This window comes from Simochromis diagramma, unplaced genomic scaffold, assembly GCF_900408965.1.
Source record: "Simochromis diagramma unplaced genomic scaffold, fSimDia1.1 OVJJ01000816.1, whole genome shotgun sequence".
NCBI lineage: Eukaryota > Metazoa > Chordata > Actinopteri > Cichliformes > Cichlidae > Simochromis > Simochromis diagramma.
Genome location: NW_024386908.1, coordinates 9,892,671 through 9,920,410, shown reverse-complemented (window position 1 = coordinate 9,920,410; position 27,740 = coordinate 9,892,671). Strand labels below are relative to the sequence as shown.

Here is a 27,740-nt window from a genome sequence, read left to right as displayed (position 1 = left end):
CCGGTAATATTTGGTATAATCGGTATTTTCTTATTTTTCTAAGTTCTAATAAAATCATTGCATTCTATTTTTTACTTACATTTTACATAGAAAGTGACTTTATATTTTTTAAAGTTATAAAGCTCCAATCATGTCACTTTAGAGTAAATATTTTAGTGTTTTCTTTTAGTCGGTCTGCAGAAATAATGCAGTAAGAATCACAACCAATTATTAACTTTTAAATATTTTCATTATTTACATTTTTTCTGCTGTACAAAAAAAGTACAAGCAGTGCACAAGTTAAACATCTATTTTGAGGGACTGTTTCTTAGTAACAGTAAAAATGAGATTTGTGATAATAAAATGTACAGTTAACAATAATGCAAACTCATCTTGAGGAGTCTTTCTGAATAAATTTATTTATTTATTTTTTTAAATGTCACAAAGTCACCTGTACCATGTTTTAATGTAAAATGATGAAACTCCTTTTTTTGTTGTTCTTATATGTATACCATTTATATGCTTTATCTTAATACTACCTAAACTCTGATATGGTAACATGAAGTGCTTAGGCTTACTAATGACTCACAATCGTATCCTTGGAGCTTGACCCTCCTGCTCAGTTCTGTTGTCAGATTATTCATGTAGAGCTTTTTTTATATCCTAAGGTCTTTGTACAGCAGGTGTCTTTATTGATAATAGGAAAAAGAAAACAGCCTCATTGTCATGTCTAGTTTGGTTATAAAAATGACTTCAAAAACTTATGAGTTTGATTTTAACTTTTTGGATAATTTGGGTTTTCATAGCCAGACTTACAGAAAGATCACGTGCTGCTACATGCTGTCCACGTGACTTTGCTTTTGTCTTTTTTTTTTTTGTTTGTTTTGATTTCTTATTTAATTTTTATATAGCTTTATATGACTGTTGATCTATACACTGTTGAGACTGCACTAAATTTCACTGTACATGTTACAGTAACAATAATATGTTTCTATTCCATTTTATATCCTATTCTAGTACTGCTGCTCAATGAAGAGCAAAAAAAAATAACCAATGTAGATTTGTTTATTGTTGTTTTTTTTTCCCTTTGATTTCTTGACAGTTCTTGTGGCAGCTGTGGAGAAACATCTATTTTCTAGAATACTATTATTTTTAGTTGAATAAACCCACAAACATTTTGGTGACTCATGCGTTCATATCACATCTGATGGGAAATTGAAACTTTAGATGACTTTTTTTTTTTTTGCAGATAGAGTCTGCTAAAAAAAAAACTAAACAAAACAAAACAAAAAAGGGCTGGTATAAACTTTATATTTTTTTATATTTTTTGTGGCCTTCAGCATAAACGTGCATCACAAATAATTATGAAGAACAGACCTCTGGACAGAAGGCAGACAACGACATGACTGGGCACTATTGATGACTGCCGAAAAAATCCTTGTCATCTATTTCTCTGATCTGTCTGCGTGATCCATGGTGAGATCTATCAATGTCTTATCATGCTTCATAAAAATCTTATCAATTTCTAACAATAGTCCAGAACAAGCACACTGAAACACTGGCCAGACTCAGAAAGTTCACTTCCTCTCCTTTATCATTCTATCTGCACATTCCCTCTGTTTCTTTCATTGTCTCATTTTTCAAAATCTCTTAGGGCGTCATCTCTCATTTCTCACATTTCTATTTTTTCTCTGTTGCTCTCTCTACCTCATCTTTTCCTTTCTCTCTCACCCTTCTTCATTTCTCTCTCTCTCTCTGTGAATACATATGTTCTAAAATAGCTTCCCATATCTAATAGCTTCATAATTTAGAAGGGCCATTTAGCCTGTGTGTGTCTAATTCTGAGACGCAGTGTGGGTCAGCCCAGAATGGGACAGGAGTAATGGCTGAGCAGATGGAGATCCATCCCAACCATAATGATGTAATTAACACTGCGGAGAGCACCCCTCCCATCAAGCACGGGAAAGCCTTCAGTCGCTAAAATTCATATTAATCCAAGTGCACATCCATGGAAATACGATGTGGATCGCATCATCTCAGGTAAAATCTTGTGTTAGATTTAGTTAAATGCAGATGTTTTACTGGAAATTTTTTAAAATGCCTTTTAAGCCAAAATGGACCCAAAATGAAAAGGACCCAAAAATATTTTATAACTTACAACATATAAATTAAACAAGACTGAAAATATGGCTTTTGGTCACAGACACTCGTGTAAATACACAAGCTAACTGTTCTCACCAACACACTTCCCCTGATCACATACAGAGCTGGAAAACATATTACACACGCCCTCTCCAACTGGCAACAACAGAGCGACCACTTGCCACTAGCCTCATGCTGCAGCTAATCCTATCAGTGTATTAATTACTAATGATGAGCTGATGGAGCGAAACCCCGACTTGCTTGCAAGCTAACACCCAAGCAGACTTAATGAAATGCCAGTGCTGGGCTGATGAAGGGGCTCCGACCCTACTTAAATTGCATTAGCCCAGAGACAGAGTGAACTTTGGAGGCAATTAACTGGACTGTTAGGACAGAGAGAAAGATAGAGGCAGAGAGGGATGGGAGGTGGAAAGCAACACCGAACGGGAGAAGAAAAGAAGGGGAGATAACGGTGCAAAAGAGCTGTGGAAAATAGAAAGAGCAAAGGATTATAGGTGGAAGTGAAAACTGAACAGAATGCTAATCGGAAAAAGGAGATAAAGAAAATGAGGAGAAAGACCCAGAGAGAATACAAGTACTTAGGTAACTAGTTAGTATTTGCTGATTTAACACCTTTGAGTGAAGTTTACAAAGAGAGTTTGTTTTTTCATCTCTGCTTAAGAAATCTCTGCCAAAGGCACAGTCCTCTGCAAAGTATGCTACAGAGTTGTTAACTTACAAAAGTTCTTCACATCAAATGTTCAAATTATTTATTTATCCATTAGGGAGATGGCTCATTGATGAAGATTTCATTGCTCCTAACAAAGTTACTTTGTTGTAAAGCCAAACCAATGAAAATGTGTTTTAATTTGTAGTGGTGGTAACTAAATACATCTTACTCTTACTCTACAGTGTGAAAACTAATTAGAAAGAAAAACAGAACAATTTAAGAGGCCGATGAATTCATCCTTGTCGCTTGTCAAGAGCGTTTTAGTTTGGTTTCGAGTTATAAAATGACAAGCAAGTTATTTCTTAATGCCACGGATCTCAACTTTAGCAATCTACATATCATATAAGCAAACTACAATCAGTCATGCCATGCTGTCCAGAGTCTGTTGAACACAAACAAGGCACAACCTAGTTGCTTAGCACTGACTGTTCCAAATATAGCATTCATGCATGCAAACTTAGAGCCCAATCTCAGTGTGTGAGGATGGTACCAACATTAATCACAGGCAGCTAATAATCAATCAAATGTTGGTTGATTTGAAATGTTGCAGGTGGCAATAGTTTTGGCCTGTTACCTGTCTCCCACTAATACTGTTTAATGTGCTGTAGAGGCATTTATATGGATCAACACTGTACTGAAGCATTTCATCTTATTCCAAGATAATGACCCTGCAATCTAAATTCATCTCTGATATTTGTTGTAATACCAAAAAGTAATCCCTCCTATCAATGCAAGCAAGCACACTCAGCAAACTTGCAAAACTACTCCTAAGACCTGGATATATTGTACTTGTCTCAATCCTACGACCATGGCAATCTTATCGTCAGCTTTTCTTTCTCCCTCTTACCCTTCAGGTCAAGAACCTGAAATCCTATTAAAGCTACTATTACTGCAGGCACAGATTCTCTTACTGTCACATGCTTTTTACCAAACAGCTCCTCTGTGAAGCACACAACAACGGAATACTGAAAATAAGGAACTATATTACAACCGACATTGGTGAAAGTATATTTAAAAGAGGAACAGCAATAAATAGGGATTTGGAAAAGCACAGGATGATTATTCAGAGATAGAGGGACATGGAATCATAAAAAAAAACAAAAACCCAGGGAACCAAAAACCAAGGCAAATGCAGTTGCACGTGATATAAAATACAGGTCCTTCAGAGTCTGCTCAGGAATGATCAGCACTGTGACTGCAGTTGCCAAATCAAAGAGAAGGCTCAGTATTTCCATAGCAATGCAAAAACTCGTGAGACATTCATTCACTATTATTCAGAATGGCCACAAAGTCCATTCCATTTGGCAACCTACATTCCTGTATTTTCCTAATCTCTTATTAAACCAAGGTCACGCACACACTCACACCAAAAACAGCATGTCTACAAATGGTCTGCTGAATTGGTAGTAATAATAGAGAAACAAGAATTCCTGGGAATATACAAAAAAATAATGCTACAAAGCTTTCTTAGCACTTTAAATACTGGCAACAGCTGGTACCACATGGAAGAAACTCACATCTTTCAACATCTCCTGTTGTTTAAACAGCTCAGGTGAAGAATCAGCCAAATAAATATTACAGCAACATCTTGCTATGAGTTTAGCTGGATGCCAATTATATTAGTCCAGTGGACTTTCACTTTGACTTCCAATTAAAGAGATGAGAGTGAGAGAGATGATGGAACACACACTTTGAATTCCATAAAAAAACAACAACAACTTAGATTCATGGGAAAATCCATGAAACAGAAACAGGGAGGCTTTGACTAATGGGTCTTCACAGCAAATAAGACTAAGCCTACAACTTCCTGTGACTGGAGTGTATGTTTGTGTGTTTGAGTGGGTAAACATGCCAAACACTTCTAAAGAGATGACAAAAAATAATAATATTAATAATAACAATAATTTTGCCAGCGCTTTTTAACCAAGATGCAAGATGTTTGGTACTTGAGTAGATTGGACTGATTTAGTTTGGGATGAGACTCAATGTGCTGAGTGCTAAGTTAAATTAAAAAGAAGGGAATCTTAATGGAAGTCAGCCTTTGTTATTCATTTCCAGCACTCCCATGTATTTCTTCCTAACTGAAGTGTCCTGATGTCACCTTTTATGCTTGGAGGAAGTGTATACTCATCTTCTGTTCTGTCCATTAGGGCCCTAACAGCTCAGCAATCAGTTCAATTATGGAAGCATCATTCACATTTTTGCAGGTGAGCACTAGTCATTGTGTAAACTAAGCAGTCAATTGGCTAAATTTAAAGGAATAAATATCACTTCATTCTCTCTCCTTGTTTCCACCTTCCTCCTCTTATTAAGTAATCTTAAAGCAGCTGAGAGAACAATCTCAGCACTTTGTTTCTCTTTTCAAGTCTTTATTGAAATCGGCTGTCTCCCACTAAATCCCTTGGCTAGTGTCTTGTCACAAAACATTGACTGATATCCCTTGCTGCCAGTTTGAAGTTAAAGCCCAAAGTGTCCTTGGCCGTCAAAGAAAAGGGTTCTGTATACACCCGGTATTGATTGTGTTCCAGAAACTTCAATAACCTTCACAAGTTCTGACAGAGCTTCAGCCACAACTACTCTCTCAGTGCTGAACTCTTGCTAAGCAGCAGGAGTTCCCACCTGGAGGGGCTGCATCTAGTCAATCTTTTGAAGGCTATCTTGTTGACAGAGGAAAGGGAGGTGTGTCTGAATGTTCACTGAAACCCTTTTTACTCGTCTGTGTCCTTGCTGTGTCCTCAACATTTTTTTTTTTTTTTAAATGTAACAAACACTTTAAGTGTATTTATGCTATAAACAATAAATGTGTTTTATTCTCTTTTAAGAGATATTCAGAACAGCAGTGAATACATCAAAAGGATGAAGACTAATGGACATTATAGCTGAGCATATGCATCAGCAATGACATCGGCTGGTCTAACTGCTATCTTGAACAGGGAGCTAGATATTTTTGAATAATGGATCAAAACAAACTGATACTTAGCACATCCACAGTAAAAAGTATGGTACTCAGTTAAAGCTATGACATGAGACAGTAATACCATATAAACATACCAGCCATCCAGCAAGTAAAGGAAACCAAGCTCTTGGGCATTATCCTATACAACAAACCACCTTGGTCTACACTCTACAATATGGCAGATATTGTATTTTATTGCATAATTTTCAAATGTCACTTGTTTCTTCTTAGGATATCTCAGACTTTTCATCATCTGTTGAAAATGGATGGTTAATTGAACCTGTTCTGAATGTACTTGTGGTTCTTTACACCACGAGAATGGTAAAAACTGTAGTTTTTTATAGATTAATATGAAATGGCCTTGCTGGCCCAGTGTAATTGAGATTTATGTGGCTCATGAATTAAAATGAGCCAGACTAGATTAACTGAAGAATTCCTTTCATTTTAAATATAGAGTTAAAACATACTGCTTATATGTGACTTATTGGTTATATTCTACTAAACTAACAGCAACTCCGCTACATATATTAGTATGTTATGTACGTGTACTGTACACATAAAATATCTTGATCTTGAAGAGGTGGACAACTGTAATAACTCCATATGAGACACCCTTTATTCAAAAGATTATTCACACATATCGTATAATCATCAACAACTAAAGACAGTTATTGCTAAAAACATATGTCATACGTCAATGTTCAGTGATTTTTTACGTATCTGGATTATGTATGTGTGTGTGTGTGTGTGTGTGTGTGTGTGTGTGTGTGTGTGTGTGTGTGTGTGTGTGTGTCTGTCTATTGGGAGGGGGGTCCACAGACATGGTAGACTTCCCTCCACTCCGCAATATGTAAATATTACAGTCTTTGGAGGCCAGAACAAATGTGACACATTGATTAAAATGTTGGGTGAGAACAACATAGCGATGTCTCTGCTTCATATTTAATTAAAGGAGCTTATTGTCTTCTGGCTCCTCTCTGGCAATTCACTTCTACTCATTTTCACTCTGTTGATGAGCTGATTTCGTACAATGCATATTTAAGCCACTTGTGTGTTCATATTTTTTTGATACAAACAAAACAAACCCCTTTTATTATTCAACAGCACAAAAAAGGATTAATTCATGAAGCAGATATGGATCAAGCTATAGGCTCTCTTCCTAACCAAAATACCCTAAATGACCAGGCAAATAATCAGGAACACAAGAGCAAAAGAAAATAGTAGAAAACTCTGTAGGAAATTCATGGAAGCAAGATATCCTAAGCACTCTGAGAAGTAAGAGTATTACAGGGAGGGAGGATTTAAGAAAATATAGCATGAGGCAGGAAAAAGCAATCGTATTAAAGTTTCCTTTTTTAATATTTCAATCATTATTTAGAGCAACATAAAAAAACTTCAGTCCACCCTTGTAGTAAATTTACCTTTTGCTTTAGTAGAAAATATTAATAGCTTGTGTTTCCTTGTGAAGTTTCAATAGTCTAGGAATCAGTTCTTTGGGAAGACTAATGGTGAACATCCATATTTTCAAATACAGTCTCAAACATCCTTGTGTGCAGAGAGGAAACCACTCATTAAAAGTATTATTTGCACTCTGGTCACACACCAGAGGAGACAACGGTTTCAGCAAGCAGTCACACAATCAAAAATCCTTGTAGTATGTGTAAATGGCAAGCTAATTAACAAACTTTTAGGCCTCAAACCCAACAGAAGACGAGGTCAAAGGGTGATGATGGACGCCACTAGCCAGACTGCTAAATATAGATTTAATAACATTCTCACTGGACAGTCTTGATTAAGAATGTACGTAAAGGTTTATGAACTGTGAGATTTTATGAACTATGCTATCCAATTACCTGGTAACGTATTGCTGCTTCCATCTAGGTCACAACTCTAATGAAAGTGATGGATTTTCTCCTTTGGTATATATAAAATGTTGTTTTGACTAAGATTTTAATTCAGACATCATCATATTAAACAGTCCAGGCCTGCTTAACTGTCTGATGTCGTAGTATATTTTCGATGTCAAAAGAGAAACTTGATAAATATGTATGGATATACCAAAATTCCAGTGCGTTATTTCTTTGACAAAACAGAGTGCTTTGAAGAAAAGCATCGTTTCTGGTGAAAAAAGACGGAAAAAATTGTCATGGATAGATAGCGAGTAGGAAGGGCATTTGGTGACATGTGCTTAGAAATGTAACTTCAGTGGCGGCGTAAATAATCAATAGATATACTTGCACACATTCTACAGAGAGCCACTAGAAAAACTGCAAAGTGTCATTTAAAACACTCCTTCCAGCCTCAAAACTACCGATTACCATACAGTCTTTCATGCTTTGAATCAATACTTCCACACTGAAATAAACAACCAACAGAAGCATCTCAGGCTTTTCTGAACATGGATTAGGACCATTACATGCATCCTGACTTTAGAAATCTTGTTTACCCGCTCCCCATTCTAAGCCTACCGGGCCCCAGTCACACACTGATGAACGGAGTCTCTCTGCCAAGGCCTTGTAACTAGGTGCACCGTGTGTTTCTGTCAGCTCTTGCATCTGTCTACTGGTATGTCATGTGGAAAGGTCAACCTGGTTGCTCTCAAAGAGCGGAAAAAAATAACACCCACCAAGAGGTTTTTGCCCATCAAACATGTGAACTGCAATAAGAGGCACAAGACAGGCTGGGATTCAAATAATTTAAGGGCAAAAGGATAAAGCATATTAGTAAAGCTAGTGGTAAAAGGTTTGGGTTTTAACAAGTCTCTCCTACTTCACTGATACCTTTGCAAATACTGAACTAACAAGATACCTGAGTATTTCCTCACCTTTTAGTGGGGATTCTTCCTATTTGGACCCTTTAGCCTTCTGTCTTAATTTGTGTTATACAGTTGTGGATACTCATTAAAATGGCCAGAATCTCAAAATAATAAGGCCAGTGTATGTACTAGTACTGTAATGTGTGATGTCAGTGAGAGAGGATATCCTTAATATGGGCATCTCAGGCACACAGCTGTGACTGAGAGCACATAGAGCCCTCCCATCAGCTGTTTTGTTTTTGAGGGGCAGTCAATCACATCAAAGTTCTGCAGTAGTACTTTTTAGGAAACCCCACTTTAAAACCTGATAAAGATTCACATTGCACAATTGTTATCAATCGATCAACAAACTATCATTCATTTACATCTAAACATAGTTAACTATATTAATTCAAGTTGGTATCATGTCTGTGTCCAACCATTCAGGGACTCATGCCAGCAGTTTGGCCCAACTCTATGGTGCGAGAACTACTAGCTTCAAGAAAGCAGGTGTGAAATAAACCAGCTTGTTTCAGCCCAGTATGTGATAAATAAGAATTATTTTGAGCTGTGAATCATTCAAAACAGTTCTAGTTGAGTTAGAGAATAAAAAATATGGAGCTAGTCAGCACACAAAATTTGAAAGTATTACTTTTAGGTGGCCTATTCTGCAGCGGAACATTAAATGGAACATTAAATAAGAGTTAGAGTATTTATGCAAAACTAAAGAGAAACAAACTCGAGTGAAATGCATAATGAGTGACTAACATAAAGCTCACAACTAAAGTCTGGCTGGTGCTGAGAAGGCTCCTGCCCCTTTGTGGGTCTTAAGGCGTGAGATAAGAACTGGCTCAGTATCTAATAAAATTTAACAGAGCCACTATGGGAGCAGTAGGAATTTAATTTCTCTCATTGCTGATATGTGACTCTCTAAGACAGAGTGGGCTAAACGAAGGGGGTGAAAGTGAGTGTGGGAGTTGCGAGAGAGAAAAAGAAAGCCAGATAATGAGATTAAGGAGGAAATTACAAAAAGCAAGAGGGGTATGCACAAGGTATTGGGAAATTGAGAGACTGTAATACAGAGGCAACAGGAATGAAGCTGAAGGAAAGAGGAAGGGAAATGGAAATGCAGGATCATAGAGAAAGACGAATGAACATGCAGGGAAATGGCAAGGGGAAGGAGGGATGGACTACAGGCCTTTTTATTGATATAATCAGTCAGGAAATAATAACACGAGTGACTGAATAAGAAAACCTCATCTCACATAATGAGTATTCTAATCAAGAGATTACATTATCTCCCATCGCAGAGCCAGGGGACAGTGGAGGCCCTGGCAACTGGGTGTTGGCAGTGGTCGAATGCAAGTGAATGGTTTAATGTCTTATATAATGATGCTGGTACAGCAGAGCAATTATAGTGCATGCCTATGCTGTTTCACACCCTAGAAACCCATACACACACCTAAACATGCCTTCATTTGTGCATCTATGCATGCCAGCTGGAAAAAGAACTAAAGTAATTGGAAGCAGAAGAGCCCTAGTGCGTGAGTTAGAAATAGATGGGTTTCCAATTTAGCATTCTGTCATTTTATTTATTTTTACATTTGTGTGATCAGTAATGAAAGTAGCAGTAATATGTCCAATCAATTACCATGGCAACATTAAAGGCATCCAGGTAGACCCTTGGAGAAAGTTTCTTCCCTGTTTTTATAGATTCCACTCAAAAAGAAAAAAAAAAAAAAACCTGCTGTGTTCATATTTTTTATATATGTATTCACACTGCATCTAAATAGATCCATGAGAACAGCCTATTAATATTAAAGAAGAAGCATCTCATCCACTCTAACAATATCAGATGCAGATAAGTACATGTGTAGTTATCTTTTGCAAAATCGGTCGGAAAAAATGTCATAAATAACAATCACCCAATCAAGGATGAAACACAATCAAGGTGCATCGGTGTGTTTTTTTACCCATTGTTAGGTATAAACACAAACTGGGACACAGACGCATGCCAACTGTCACAGATTTTCCTCTGAGAGTCACTATCGGGTCAACTGAACAGCTGCTCACCCCCCCTCATCCAATCAGACAGGAGCAAGGATCAAGAACTGAGCATAACTACACGCCAATTAAAGAACCTTAAAGTAATCCAAGCAATCAAGCCTCCTCTGTATTTTTCTCTAGCTACTCTTTGCTGACAGACTGAATGTCATCCATCACATTGCTGCCTGTTTCTCTACTGATTAATTTACTATAAGTGAAAGTGCTACAAGATTGCTATAAGAAGGGGGTTGGGGGGGGGATAAATCTAGAGTGAACAAATCACTGTGGCACTGAATGAAAAATAAAAGCCTCAGGGTATGTTAGCGTGGGAAAAGAAAACAAACAGGTCCCATTTCTAAACAGATAAATAGCCCAATAATGGTTGTATACTTTAAGTTGTAATGGTACATGTAAGAGCCACTGTAAAAGGATAATATATCTCAGAATAAATTACAAATCTATTTTAATCTACTGGCCATAAAGACATGGTAAGTTAAACTGTTTCATATTATTCAAGTTCCTCAGACAGATGACTAAAATATTCCTAATTATTCTGTATAGCTTCATTTTATTTACATCTGTTTTTGTACACTTCATTGTCAGATATCGACTGCATTTCTTTTATCATTGCTGTTGCCAACTAACCTGCAGTACAGTCTGGATCTTAGCAGAGACATCTGCTTGCTCGTACAGCTTGATGCCCTCTTCTTGGGCCTGCACCCCGATGTGTTTCAGGTGGGTAAGCACCACACTGTGAGCCTGGGCCACTGCCTTGAACTTGTCGAACAAGAGCTCAAGCAGTTCCAGCAGAAGCCTGCAGAGGGAGCCAGACAGAGCAGAAAGGAAGAGAGGAAGAGAAGGGAAGGGGTCAGGAGTAAATAGAGACACGGGGAGAGGATAGAAAGGAGAAAGTGAAGTACGATTACAAAAATTTCAAACAGCATTAAATGGTATATTTAATTGTTTTATTAAAAAATAAATCTGCAGTATAATGTTTATTTAATAAGCATTTCACAAGGATCTTTATTGTCTATACAGGCACTAAAATAGACAACCAGCATTACTTCAACTGGGCACTTTATTTGTTAGGAAAATGTATGTCTTCTGCAGTAAATCACATGACTTGAGATTTCCATGTAAGTAAAATAGAGAGCTACAGGTGTTCTAAGGCAGCTTGTCAAGGTTATAGAATTATTTCCTACCTTTGACAAACAATCCCCAAAAGTGAAGACCACTCTGTCATGTTTGCTTAAACTTCACAATTAAGAAAATCCATTAAAACTACTGCGGAACAGTGAAAGGTTTGATAATAGTATGATCCAGGTTTCAAATTATCTTTCTCTAGTATGACATTAAACAATACAAGTACAAGTACAACAAGCTACTGTGAGGAATGTATGCAAATCTTTATAACATTAAGGGTGGAAAAAAAGCTCATCTAAACTGTCCAAAACAGCAGAAAAATAACATACAGCTAATAACAGATAATCTACCCATGAAAAAGACCATTGAGACCACTTCAAATGACCAATATTCCAGGAAGCCGTTTTCATTTACAGTTTTCCATTTAACCGGGACCAAAAAAAACCAAAAAAAACAAGTGAGCTTCCCAGCCTGGACTCAAATGAACAGGCACTCTCATTACTTCTAAATGGCTCTGACTGAAGAAGAGAGCACAGCCAAAACCAAACTGACCTTCCACTTGATCTGAGTGCTACAGCCTGGATGGTCTCATCTACACTAATGCTTTCATCCAGACTTTGCTACATGTAGTTTCTACACAAGGGCAAAGCTTTCAAGGTAAAGAGGGAACACAGGTTACATTAGTTGAGCGTGAATGGCTTCCTAGTGCAACCAAGCTAGGAAGTAGCAGTGTTAAAGTTAAATTTAATCACTATTTGTCTAACGTTGGTCTTTCGGTACTCTCCTCTGCCATTTAATTAAGTTTTATTCAATTGAAAGCAACAGAGAGATTTTGTTTTATTGCAATTTATTTCAGTATTTTGTAGCTTGTCCGTTTTTTGTAATGTTACCATCCTCAGAGTTTTGGGAAGCAGCCAAGATTTTCGGTGAAGGTATAAAGGAAATACAGAGGCAAGATGCATGTTTCAATGGGGACCATTTTGGTTGGTTGTCTGTCACTACACCCACAGTAACACAAGCAAATGTTATTAATGGAGAGAAACAGAGGAACAAATCACTATGAGCTGTAACTCCGTGACACAAAGACAGGGACCTTGAAATGCCAATGACTCTCATGTATAAACATGAAAGACTGACAACAAAACAGACATGTAAGATAAATGATATATGATCACCAATCTCCAAAAATATAAGCATAAAAAACTACATAATCATGCATACATGCATAAAGTTGGGCACCCAAAAGTTACGGCTCTGACTTTGACAGTGCTTTTTTGTTTAATCCCCAAGCACACTCTAACCACCCCCGGCCCTTACACCCACAAACACACCTAGCTACGTGTAGACGGACAAACAAAGTGTAAACAGTCCTCCTCATTATCTCCCAGTGGAGTCCAACCTAATCCATATTGTCTGTTCTTTGAGACCACACTTCTCATTTCCTCTCCCGATCGAAGTTGACACACACGGCTGATGAAGAACCAGGAGAAATGGCAGGGAGCACACAAAGACGTAAAGTCTCCAGGACTGCATGTGTTTCATATTGGAAGGACAACAATAGTATCTAAATTAGATTACCATCAGGTTGGTGCTAAGTCACAGATAATTAAATTATTGTTAGAGGTCTAAAGAGTGTCAAAAGGCTCCTCTTGAGATATTAAATGTACCAGGTTATCTCAGTCATCCTGCTGTCATAGACAAATGGACACACAGAGCAAAAGTTGATTCACGTGGAATCAGTCTTCCTCTGGATGATGCCAAGGACCACTAAATGGGAAAAAATGAGTCCAAAAAAAGTCCATCCTATGTTCACTGTGGTTTTCCTGTTTTGCTTTGTTTTGTTTGTTTTCTTAGTTTGAATTGAAAATACTGTTATTAATATTCTGTGTTTTATTGGAAAAAACATCCTCACTTTAAATCATTTTTCTTAATCGTTTATTCAGATTTCATTTAGAATCTACTATGTAATATCAGTATCAGTATTCACCTTGTTTACCACTATCATCCCATCAGCAAATAATGATGGAAGAAGCTGATGTTTATTTGTTATGCCCAGTAAATCCTGCAGTCTTTTTATCTCTCATCCAGTAAGAGAAATTTGTATTATTACTGTTATTTGAGACACACTGAAACGAAGACTTGAAAAATAGAAGTTTTTGATTGTTTTTGTTGTTTTGTTTTGTTTGTTTGTTTGTTTGTTTGTTGTTGGTTGGTTGGGGTTATAACAGCAAACACAATACACCAGCAGCCAGAGATCATACGTCCTCCAATCCACGAACACATGCACTGGCTATTAACTAGCTGTAATTTTAAACATAAGTATTGCAGTTAGCCCAGAAGCTCAAGAATCACTAAAACCTTAAGAAATATCATTGGATTAGGTCATGACTTTGGTGCATGAAGACGGAAGCTATATGAAGTAGATCTAGATGCAGGAGTTGTAAAGGAAAATAAACTTTCAGTGAGGTGGTCAGTGAGGATGTGAATGAGAACATAAACCTCCAAGAGCAAGCCACACACTGCTGTTTATGCTATTAAGCTCTTAAGTGTTTGCCTGCTAATCTGCAGTACTATAAAATATAGTGTGCAATATTCAAGACCATTGTTCTCTACAAGTGGTACATTGGTTGGAGTTTCCATAGCAACAAGCATTGACTTTAAATTGAAGTGAGCATAGGGAAAACTAGGTGTGTACGCATCCAAATACAAACACACACACACAACCTCAAAGTGTTAAATGCTCACACACGTATACTCATGAAGGCAACTTAAAACAATCAGCAAGCAGCAGAACTGGAAACAAGCTACATGGTAGCCTATTACACTGAGGTCAGACAAGATTCAGTAGGCAACAGAAGAAGTAAGGCAGACAAGGCTGGAGAGAATATCCCTGACAGAAAACAAGACGTTCCTCTTAAATGGTTCAGGATCAGTGGACTGAGACCTGTGCTTCTCAAGTCTGCTCACTGTATGTGTATGTCTGCAGGAGCTGACGTGACTGCTTTTAAAATGTAGCAGCCCTCTACGGCAGGTGTGAAATTGTTTGTGTGTGTATGGGTGTGTTTAGCCATGACTTGTCTACGTTTAAAGCAGCAGAGTATCTGTTTTCATGGTCTAAAGCAGGTGTGTCTGCAGTCCTAGCCGCTACTATGTTTCACACCTGGTTGACTGTCTGACTATGAACACTATGGGACTGCATTCTAAACACACTGACTGTTGCCTTTACTGTCAGCTCTAAGTATAACTTAAGGATCCACTCTATGCAATAACAAAAGTGAATGCTGACTATAATACAGTGAATATTAGTATAATTAATATAATGTTGGGTGCTTCCCAAAACTCTGAGAATGGTAACATTACAAAAAACAGACAAGCTACAAAACCCTGAAGCTACCGCATCAACAGGAATAGCTTTTACCAATCATTAGGGAGGGAGGCCACATTTTATTCAACACCTTAAAAATTGAGGCTAGAAAAAATTATGACTACAGAAGAATAAACAATGGGATAAATGATGGGAATGCAAGTGGGAGCTTTGTTAGTCTTTTTAAGGTAAACAACAGTAGCTGCACATTGTTATTTACACTGACCATTTTGGCATATAGTTCTAATGCTACTTACCATCCCTATCAGGCAAACATTATCATTTCAAAAGGACTGCTTTCATCCACATAACAGCTTATAGTTCCCCTTTTATGCCCATCTACTGTCTGAAACTCCCTTCCCCTCTACATTTGCTATTTAACCCTTTAAAGCCTGAAATGTGATCCAACTGCCAGAAAATTTGAATTTTCTGAAAATAGAGTTTATTAAATCATCTGAAAAATTGTTTTTTTTTAATCATTACATTTTAATTTCCATACATGACTTTTAATTTCTATTGTATGTGCTAAATATGCCTTTTTTTAAATGCTTGAAAAAAAAAAAAAAAAAGAAAATGTATTGTGCAATTTTTGTGCAGTTTAAGGGATTAATATTAACCTTCAGCTTCATATTTTCTGATCTGTAGCAAATCTTTCATCAGTTATTCTTCAGCAGTGCATTACGCCATTACTTTACCTTGGCTGGCTCTCCTGGGCCAGGTTTTCTCCCTTTGGTAAGCATGGTCTGCTATCTGAGTGGTAGACCTCTTGACAATCTGTTTCAGCTCAGGTTCCAGCCGCTCCATTATGGCTTTTGGTCTCTGGAAGCTTCTTCAACTTGGCCAGAGCCTAAAGAAAATGAACAATATGCCAATATTTTTACTTCAACCAAATGACAGAACAAAACATTAAGTTTACAATTAATAGCATGCGTCATGTGTGCACATGAATGTACCCTGATAAGGATGCCCATGAACTCAGCACTGTTCTCCTCTGGGTCCCCTCAGTAAGGTCTGACACAAACAAAACAAGCCCTTTTAATTAGTCACAGCACAAAAAAGGTTAATAATGAAGCGATATGGATCAAGCTATAGGCTCATTCCTAACCAAAATATACCCTAAATCACGCAGGCAAATAATCAGAACACAAAGCAAAAGAAATAGGTAAGAGAAACTCTGTAGGAAAGTGCATGGAAGCAAGATATCCTAACACTCTGAGAAGTAAGAGTAATACAAGGGAGGGAGGATTAAGAAAAATATAGCATGAGGCAGGAAAAAGCAATCGTATTGAAAAGTTTTCATTTGTTATAAATATTTCAAATCAGTATTGTAGAGGCAACATAAAAAACGTCAGTCCACCCTTGTAGTAAATTACCTTTTGCTTTAGTAAGAAGATGGGAATAGCTTGTGTTTGCCCGTGTGAAGTTTTCAATAGTCGAGGAAGCAGTTCTTTTGGAAGAAGACCTAATGGTTGAACATCCATATTTTCAAATACAGTCTCAAGACATCCTGGTGTGCAGAGAGGAAACCATCATTAAAAGGTAGTAGTTGTGCACTCTGGTCCACAACCAAGGAGACGACGTTGCAGCAAGCAGTCAACACAATCAACCAAAATCCTTGTATATGTGTAAATGGCAGCTAAGTAACAAATTTTAGGCCTCAAACCCAACAGAGACGAAGTCAAGGGTGATGATGGACGCCACTAGCCAGAACTGTGCTAAATATAGATTTAATAACATTACTCACTGGGACGTCTTGATTAATAATGTACGTAAAGGTTTATGAACTGTGAGATTTTAATGAACTATGCTATCCATTACCTGGTAACGTATTGCTGCTTCCATCTAGGTCACAACTCTAATGAAAGTGATGGATTGTCTCCTTGGTATATATAAAATGGGTGTGTTTTGATAAGATTTTAATTCAAGACAAGAGCATAGTGAAACAGTCCAGGCCTGCGAACTGTCTGATTTCGTATATAGTTTTCGATGTCAAGAGAGAAACTTGATGAATGTTATGGATAGACCAAAATTCGAGTGCGTTAATTTCTTTGACAACACAAGTGCTTTGAAAAAAGCGCGTGTTCCGGGGTTGGGGTTGGTTGTTGGGTGTTTTTTTTTCTTTGGTGAAAAAGGAGCGGAAAAATTGTCATGGATAGATAGCGAGTAGGAGGGCGATTGTGGATACAGTGTGAGCTTGAAAATGTAAACTTCAGTGGCGGCGGAAAATAATCAGTAGATAACGTGCACACATGCTAACAGAGAGGCCACTAGAAAAACTGCAAAGGGTCAAATTGTTAAAAAACACCCGTCCGCCTCAAAAACTACCGAGTACGCATAAGTCTTTCATGACTTTGAATCGAATACCTTCCACACGGAATAAACAACCACAGAAAGCACTCAGGGGCTTTTCGGAACATGGATAGGACCATACATGCAATCCGGACTCTAGAAATCTTGTTTACCCGCTCCATTCTAGCCGACCGGCCCCAGTCACACACACTGAGAACGGAGTCTGCTTCTCTGCGCAAGGCCCTTGTAGCTAGGTGGCACCGTGTGTTTCTGTTCAGCTGCTTGGCATCTGTCTAATGGTAATGTCATGTGGAAAGGTCACTGTTGCTCGCAAAAAGCGGAAAAAATGAAAACCCCACCAAGAGGTTTTTTCCGCCGTAAACATGTGAACGGCAAATAAGAGGCACAAGACAGGCTGGGAGTCAATAATTTAAGGGAAAAAGGATAGAGCATATGGTAAAGCTAAGTGGTAAAAGGTTTGGGTGTTAACAAGTCGCGCCTACTTCACGGATACCTTTGGCAAATACTGAAACTAACAAGATACCTGAGTAGTTCCTAACCTTTTAGTGGGGATGCTTTCCTAGTTGGGCCTTTGCCTTCTGTCTCTAATTTTGTGTTAGACGTTGTGGATACTCATTAAATGGCCAGAATCTCAAAATAATAAGGCCAGGTGTATGTACTATACAGGTAAGTTGGGAATTTCATTGAGAGAGGATATCATTGAAGAGGGGCAGCTCAGGCACACAGCTGTGCGGGAGAGCACATAGAGCCCTCCAATCAGCTTTTTGTGTTTTGAGGGCAGGCAATCACATCAAAGTTCTTTTCTGCAAAGTATACTTTGTTAGGAAACCCCACTTTGAAAACCTGATAAAGATGCACATTGCACAATTTTATCAATGGCGATCAACAAACATATCAATTCATATTAACAGCTAAACATAGTTAACTATATTAATTCAAGTTTGGTATCATGTCTGTGTCCAACCATTCAGGGACGTCAATGCCCAGCAGTTTGCCCACTCTAGGGTGGCGAGAACTACTAGCTTTCAAGAAGCAGTGTGAAATAACCAGCTGGTTTCAAGGCCCAGTAAGGTGATAAATAAGAATTATTTTTGAGCTGTGGGAATCATTCAAAACAGTTCTAGTTGTTTCGTGAAGAATAAAAATATGGAGCGAGTCAGCACACAAAATTTCAAAGGTATTACTTTTAGGTGGCTTATTCTGCAGCGAACATTAAATGGAACATTAAATAAGAGTGTAGAGTATTTATGCAAAACTAAAGAGAAACAAAACTCGAGTGAAAATGCATAATGAGTGACGACGAAGCTCACAACTAAAGTCTGGCTGGTGCTGAGAGGCTCATGCCCCTTTGTGGGGCTATAAGGCGTGAGATAAGAAATGGCTCAGGTCCTAATAAAATGTACAGAGGCCAATATGGGAGCGTAGGAATGTAATTTCTCCTCATTGCGGATATTGACTCTCCTAAGGACAGAGTGGGCTAAACGAAGGGGTGAAAGTGAGTGTGGAGTTGCGAGAGAGAAAAAGAAAACCATATAAAGGAATTAAGGAGGAAAATTAAAAAGAGCAAAGAGGGTTGATGCAAAAGGTATGGGGAATTGAGAACTGTAATACAGAGGCAACAGAAATGGAACTGAAGGAAAAGGGGAAGGGAAATGGAAATGCAGGATCTAGAGAAAGACGATTAACAGGGCAGGGAATGAGCAAAGGGGGAAGGAGGGATTGGACTGCAGGCCTTTTTAATTGATATAATCAGTCAGGAAAATAATAACACAGAGTGACTGAATAAGAAACCGCAGCTCACATAATGAAGTATTCTAATCAAGAGATTACATTATCTCCCATCGGAAGAGCCAGGGGACAGTGGAAGGCCCTGGCAAAAACTGGGGTGTTTTGGCAGTGGTCGAATGCCAAGTGGAATTGGTTTTATGCTTGATAATATGATGACGTGGTAGCAGCAGAGCAATTATAGTGCATGCCTATGCGGTTTCAACCCCGAGAAACCCATACCACACCGAAACATGCCTTCATTTGTCAGCTTATGGGAATGCAAGGGAAAAAGGAAACTAAAGTAATTGGAAGCAGAAAGAGCCCGAAGTGCGTGGGTTAGAAATAGATAGGTTTCCATTAGCCATTCTAGGTCATTTTGATTGATGTTACATTTGTGTGTCGAGTAATGAAGTAGCAGATAATATGTCCAATCAATTACCATGGCAACAGTAAGGGCATCCAGGTAGACCCTGGATAAGTGTTCTTCCCTGTTTTTTTATAGATTCCCACCGCAAAAGAAGAAAAAAAAAAACCTGCTGTGTTCATATTTTTTAATATATGTATTCACACTGCTCTAAATAGATCCAGGAGAACAGCCTATTAAGATTAAGAAAAGCAATCTCATCCACTCTAACAATATCAGATGGCAGGATAAGTACATGTGTAGTTAGCTATTTGGCAAAGATCGGTCGGAAAAAAATGTGCATAAATAACAATCACACATCAAGATGAAACACATCCAGGTGGCATCGTTTGTTTTTGTACCCCATTGGTAGGTATAAACAAAACACAAACTGGGACACAGAAGGCATGCCAACTGTCACAGATTTTTTCCTTCTGAGAGTCCTAGCGGGTCAACTGAACAGCTGCTCACCCCACCTAAGCCAATGCAGACAGGGAGGCAAGGGATCAAGACTGAGCAGAACTAACAACGCCAAATTAGAAGAACCGTAAAGTAAAATCCAGCATCAAGCCTCCTCTGTATTTTTCTCTAGCTACGCTTTGCTGACAGACTGAAATGTCATCCCGATCACATTGCTGGCTGTTCTCTGACTGGGTAATTTACGAGAAGTGAAAGTGCTACAGATTGCTATAAGAAGGGGGTTGGGGGGGGGATAATCTGAGTGAACAAAATCACGTGGCACGGAATGAAAAATAAAAGCCGAGGGTATGTTAGCGTGGGAAAAGAAAAAAAACAGGTCCCCATTGCTAAGACAAGATAGAATAGCGCCAATAAGGGTTGGTATACTTAAGTTGTAATGTAACATTGTAAGAGGCCAAACTGTAAAAGGAGAAATAATCTCAGAATAAATTACAAATCTATTTAATCTACTGGGGGCAGAAAGACATGGTAAAGTTAAAATGGTGGCTATTAGGCAAGTTCCTCAGACAGATGACTAAAAATTCCCTAATTATGTCTGTTAGCTTCATTTTAATTTACATCTGGTTGTTGTAAAAAATTCATTGTCAGATATCGACTAAGCAGTTTCCCTTTATCATTGCTGTTGCCAACTAACCTGCAGTACAGTCTGGATCTTAGCAGAAAGACATCCCGCTTGCTCGACAGCTTGATTGCCCTTTCTTGGGCCTGCACCCCGATGTGTTTGCAGGTGGGTAAGCACCACACTGTGAGCCTAGGCCACTGCCAGTGAACTTGGTCGAACAGAGATCAAGCGGAGAAAGATTCCAGCAGAAGCCTGCAGAGGGAGCCAGACGAGCAGGAAAGGAAGAGAGGAGAGAAGGGAGAGGGGTCAGGAGAGTCAGGAGGGGAAATAGAGACGACGGGGAGAGGATAAGAAAGGAGAAAGTGAAGTACATTACAAAAAATTTCAAACAGCATTAATAGTATATTTAAGTGTTTTATTAAAAAATAAATCTGCAGTATAATGTTTATTTAATAAGCATTCACAAGGATCTTTATTGTCTATACGGCACTAACTAGACGACAGCATTACTTCAACTGGGCACTTTAGTTGTGAGGAAAATGTATTCTTATGCAAGGAAATCACATGACTTGAGGGATTTCCATGTAAGTAAAAGAAGAGCTACAGGTGTTTCTAAGGCAGCTTGTCAAGGTTATAGAGATTATTTTCCTACCTTTGAAAAACGAATCCCCAAAAGTGAAGACCATCTGTCATTTTGCTTTAAAATTCACAAGTGAAGAAAATGCAATTTAAAACACTGCGAACAGGAAAGGTTTGATAATAGTATGATCGCAGGGTTTCAAATGAATCTTTCTCTAGTATGACAGGAAACAATACAAGTACAAGTTAAACAAGCGACTGCGAGGAATGTAAGTGCAAGGCGTTATAAACATCAAGGGTGAAAAAAAAAAGCTCATCGAAACTGTCCAAAACAGAAGAAAAAGAACAGACAGCTAAATACAGATTAAAAATGTTCCCTTAAAAACCCCCCCAAAAAATAGAAAAAAAAAAAAAAAGAAAAGACCCCAAAAATTTGTGTGTTGTTGTGGGGGGGAAAAAACCACGTCAATGACCAATATTCCAGGAAGCGCCGTTTGCATTTACAGTTTTCCATTTTAACGCGGGACGCAAAAAAAAAAAAAAAAACGAGTGAGCTTCCCAGCCTGGACTCAAATGAACAGGGCACTCTGCATTGCTTCTAAATGGCTCTGACTGAAGAAGAGAGCAAACAGCCAAAATGCCAGACGACATTACACTTGATCGAGGGCTACAGCCTGGAGGGTCGATCTACCTAAGCTTCATCCAGACTTTGCTACATGTAGTATTCTACAACGCAAAGCTGTTCAGGTAAAGAGGGAACACAGGTTAAATGAGTTGAGCGTGAATGGCGTCCTAGTGCAACAAGCATAGGAAAGTAGCAGGGTTTAAAGTGAAATGTAATACGATGTTGTCTAACGGTGGTCTTTCGGTAACTCTTCCTCTGCCATTTATTAAGTTTTATTCAATTGGAAAGCGACAGAGAGATTTTTGTTTTATTGCAATGTATGTCAGTATTTTTACCTTGGCCGGTTTTTTGTAAATGTTACCATCCTCAAGGTTTGGTAAGCAGGCCAAGGATTTCGGGAAGAGTAGAACAGGAAATACAGAGGACAAATGCATGTTTCATGGGACCATTTTGGGTGGTTTGTCTGTCACTACAACCCACAGTAACCAAGCAAATGTGTAGTAATGGAGAGAAACGAGGAACAAATCACTATAGCTGTAACTCCGTGACACAAAGACAGGGACAGATTGAAATGCCAATGAGCTATCATGTATGAAACATGAAAGACGGACCACAAAGACAGAGCATGGTAAGATAAAATGATAATGAATCAACAATCTCCCAAAAATATAGAGCATAAAAAAACCTACATAATCATGGCATACATGCAAAAGTTGGGCAACCAAAGTTAACGGCTTGACTTTGACAGTGCTTGTTTTGTTTAAATACAACCCGAGCCGAACTGCTAACCACCCCCGCCCTTACCGACACAAACACACCTATCTACGTGTAGACGACAAACAAAGTGGTAGCAGTCCTCCTAATGATCGTCCCAGGGACTCCAACCGAATCCAGAGGGTCTGGTCTTGAGACCACACTTCTCATTTCCCTCCCCGAGCGAAGTTGACGACACGGCGAGATGGGTCTGAGTGAATGAGACCAGGGGAAAGTGCGTAATGGAAAGGCAGCAAAAAAAACAAAGACGATAAATGTACTCGGCCGGAGGACCGTGCATGGTGTGTGTAAAAGTTCAAATAATTGGAGAAAAAAGGTATCAACGAAGGGTGAGATAGGTCGGATGGAAGGTTAGATTACCATCAGGTTGTGCTGAAGTGGCCCAGATAATGTCAAATTAAGTGTTAAGAAGGGTCTATTGAGATGTCTAAAGAGGCGCGAGCTACCCTGCGGAGATGTGAGAATATTAAATGTCCGGTTATCTCATCAGCCTGGCTGTCATAGACAAATGGGACACACAGAGCAAAAAGTTGATTCACGTGGAATAAGTCTTCCGCTGGATGATGACAGGACCCACTAAATGGAAAAAGGAGTCAAAAAAAGTCCATCCTATGTCAACTGTGGTTTTCCTGTTTTGCTTTGTTTTAGTTTGTTTTCTTAGTTTGAATTGAAAATATGTTATTAATAGTCGGCACTTTAAATACTGGCAACAGCTGGTACCACATGGAAGAAACTCACATCTTTCAACATCTCCTGTTGTTTAAACAGCTCAGGTGAAGAATCAGCCAAATAAATATTACAGCAACATCTTGCTATGAGTTTAGCTGGATGCCAATTATATTAGTCCAGTGGACTTTCACTTTGACTTCCAATTAAAGAGATGAGAGTGAGAGAGATGATGGAACACACACTTTGAATTCCATAAAAAAAAAACAACTAGATTCATGGGAAAATCCATGAAACAGAAACAGGGAGGCTTTGACTAATGGGTCTTCACAGCAAATAAGACTAAGCCTACAACTTCCTGTGACTGGAGTGTATGTTTGTGTGTTTGAGTGGGTAAACATGCCAAACACTTCTAAAGAGAGACAAAAAATAATAATATTAATAATCAATAATTTTGCCAGCGCTTTTTAACCAAGATGCAAGATGTTTGGTACTTGAGTAGATTGGACTGATTTAGTTTGGGATGAGACCAATGTGCTGAGTGCTAAGTTAAATTAAAAAGAAGGGAACTTAATGGAAGTCAGCCTTTGTTATTCATTTCCAGCACTCCCATGTATTTCTTCCTAACTGAAGTGTCCTGATGTCACCTTTTATGCTTGGAGGAAGTGTATACTCATCTCTGTTCTGTCCATTAGGGCCCTAACAGCTCAGCAATCAGTTCAATTATGGAAGCATCATTCACATTTTTGCAGGTGAGCACTAGTCATTGTGTAAACTAAGCAGTCAATTGGCTAAATTTAAAGGAATAAATATCACTTCATTCTCTCTCCTTGTTTCCACCTTCCTCCTCTATTAAGTAATCTTAAAGCAGCTGAGAGAACAATCTCAGCACTTTGTTTCTCTTTTCAAGTCTTTATTGAAATCGGCTGTCTCCCACTAAATCCCTTGGCTAGTGTCTTGTCACAAAACATTGACTGATATCCCTTGCTGCCAGTTTGAAGTTAAAGCCCAAAGTGTCCTTGGCCGTCAAAGAAAAGGGTTCTGTATACACCCGGTATTGATTGTGTTCCAGAAACTTCAATAACCTTCACAAGTTCTGACAGAGCTTCAGCCACAACTACTCTCTCAGTGCTGAACTCTTGCTAAGCAGCAGGAGTTCCCCCTGGAGGGGCTGCATCTAGTCAATCTTTTGAAGGCTATCTTGTTGACAGAGGAAAGGGAGGTGTGTCTGAATGTTCACTGAAACCCTTTTTACTCGTCTGTGTCCTTGCTGTGTCCTCAACATTTTTTTTTTTAATGTAAAAACACATTTAAGTGTATTTATGCTATAAACAATAAATGTTGTTTATTCTCTTTTAAGCAGCTATTCAGACAGCAGTGAATACATTCAAAAGGATGAAGACTAATGGACTATTATAGCTGAGGCATATGCATCAGCCAATGACATCGGCTGGTCCTAACTGCTTATCTTGAAACAGGGAGCTAGATATTTTTGAATAATGATCTCAAAACAAACTGATACTTCGCACATCCACAGGTAAAAAGTATGGTACTCAGTTAAAGCTAGCACATGAGACAGGTAATACCATATAAACATACCAGCCATCACAGCAAGTTAAAGAAACCAAGCTCTTGGGCCATTATCTCTAATCCAACAAACCACTTGGTTCTACACTCTACAATATGCAGCCAGATATTGTATTTTATTGCATAATTTTCAAATGTCACTTGTTTCTTCTTAGGCTATCTCAGACTTTTCATTCATCGTTGTTGAAAATGGCATGGTTAATTGTTGAAACTGTTCTGAATGTACTTGTGGTTCTTTACACCACGAGAATGGTAAAAACTGTAGTTTTTTATAGATTAATATGAAATGGCCTTGCTGGCCCAGTGTAATTGAGATTTATGTGGCTCATGAATTAAAATGAGCCAGACTAGATTAACTGAAGAATTCCTTTCATTTTAAATATAGAGTTAAAACATACTGCTTATATGTGACTTATTGGTTATATTCTACTAAACTAACAGCAACTCCGCTACATATATTAGTATGTTATGTACGTGTACTGTACACATAAAATATCTTGATCTTGAAGAGGTGGACAACTGTAATAACTCCATATGAGACACCCTTTATTCAAAAGATTATTCACACATATCGTATAATCATCAACAACTAAAGACAGTTATTGCTAAAAACATATGTCATACGTCAATGTTCAGTGATTTTTTACGTATCTGGATTATGTATGTGTGTGTGTGTGTGTGTGTGTCTGTCTATTGGGAGGGGGGTCCACAGACATGGTAGACTTCCCTCCACTCCGCAATATGTAAATATTACAGTCTTTGGAGGCCAGAACAAATGTGACACATTGATTAAAATGTTGGGTGAGAACAACATAGCGATGTCTCTGCTTCATATTTAATTAAAGGAGCTTATTGTCTTCTGGCTCCTCTCTGGCAATTCACTTCTACTCATTTTCACTCTGTTGATGAGCTGATTTCGTACAATGCATATTTAAGCCACTTGTGTGTTCATATTTTTTTGATACAAACAAAACAAACCCCTTTTATTATTCAACAGCACAAAAAAGGATTAATTCATGAAGCAGATATGGATCAAGCTATAGGCTCTCTTCCTAACCAAAATACCCTAAATGACCAGGCAAATAATCAGGAACACAAGAGCAAAAGAAAATAGTAGAAAACTCTGTAGGAAATTCATGGAAGCAAGATATCCTAAGCACTCTGAGAAGTAAGAGTATTACAGGGAGGGAGGATTTAAGAAAATATAGCATGAGGCAGGAAAAAGCAATCGTATTAAAGTTTCCCTTTTTTAATATTTCAATCATTATTTAGAGCAACATAAAAAAACTTCAGTCCACCCTTGTAGTAAATTTACCTTTTGCTTTAGTAGAAAATATTAATAGCTTGTGTTTCCTTGTGAAGTTTCAATAGTCTAGGAATCAGTTCTTTGGGAAGACTATGGTGAACATCCATATTTTCAAATACAGTCTCAAACATCCTGTGTGCAGAGAGGAAACCACTCATTAAAAGTATTATTTGCACTCTGGGTCACACACCAGAGGAGACAACGGTTTTTCAGCAAGCAGTCACACAATCAAAAATCCTTGTAGTATGTGTAAATGGCAAGCTAATTAACAAAACTTTTAGGCCTCAAACCCAACAGAAGACGAGGTCAAAGGGTGATGATGGACGCCACTAGCCAGACTGCTAAATATAGATTTAATAACATTCTCACTGGACAGTCTTGATATAGAATTTTACGTAAAAGGTTTATGAACTGTGAGATTTTATGAAATATGCATCCAATTACCTAGGAACGTATTGCTGCTTTCCATCTAGGTCACACTCTAATGAAAGTGATGGATTTTCTCCTTTGTATATATAAAATGTTGTTTTGACTAAGATTTAATTCAGACATCATCATATTAAACAGTCCAGGCCTGCTTAACTGTCTGATGTCGTAGTATATTTTCGATGTCAAAAGAGAACTTGATAAATATGTATGGATATACCAAAAATTCCATGTGCGTTATTTCTTTGTACAAAACAGAGTGCTTTGAAGAAAAGCATCGTTTCTGGTGAAAAAAGACGGAACAAATTGTCATGGATAGATAGCGAGTAGGAAGGGCATTGGTGACATGTGCTTAGAAATGTAACTTCAGTGGCGGCGTAAATAATCAATAGATATACTTGCACACATTCTACAGAGAGCCACTAGAAAAAACTGCAAAGTGTCATTAAAACAATCCTTCCAGCCTCAAACTACCGATTACCATAACAGTCTTTCATGCTTTGAATCAATACTTCCACACTGAAATAAACAACCAACAGAAGCATCTCAGGCTTTTCTGAACATGGATTAGGACCATTACATGCATCCTGACTTTAGAAATCTTGTTTACCCGCTCCCCATTCTAAGCCTACCGGGCCCCAGTCACACACTGATGAACGGAGTCTCTCTGCCAAGGCCTTGTAACTAGGTGCACCGTGTGTTTCTGTCAGCTCTTGCATCTGTCTACTGGTATGTCATGTGGAAAGGTCAACCTGGTTGCTCTCAAAGAGCGGAAAAAAATAACACCCACCAAGAGGTTTTTGCCCATCAAACATGTGAACTGCAATAAGAGGCACAAGACAGGCTGGGATTCAAATAATTTAAGGGCAAAAGGATAAAGCATATTAGTAAAGCTAGTGGTAAAAGGTTTGGGTTTTAAACAAGTCTCTCCTACTTCACTGATACCTTTGCAAATACTGAACTAACAAGATACCTGAGTATTTCCTCACCTTTTAGTGGGGATTCTTCCTATTTGGACCCTTTAGCCTTCTGTCTTAATTTGTGTTATACAGTTGTGGATACTCATTAAAATGGCCAGAATCTCAAAATAATAAGGCCAGT

General features: G+C 38.3%; 1 protein-coding gene across 1 annotated transcript in view; it reads right to left on the bottom strand.

Moving 5' to 3' along the window:
* The window catches only part of LOC120735736 (exocyst complex component 4-like), a 131,225-nt gene extending 115,275 nt beyond the window's left edge, over positions 1–15,950 (bottom strand). Inside the window, exons 1-2 of the mRNA XM_040035347.1 lie at positions 15,850–15,950; positions 11,293–11,461 (exon numbers count right to left, since the gene is read on the bottom strand). The gene's annotated coding sequence lies outside the window, so the exon portion shown is untranslated. The remainder of the gene's footprint in view (positions 1–11,292; positions 11,462–15,849) is intronic.
* Between the last annotated feature and the right edge of the window lie 11,790 nt (positions 15,951–27,740).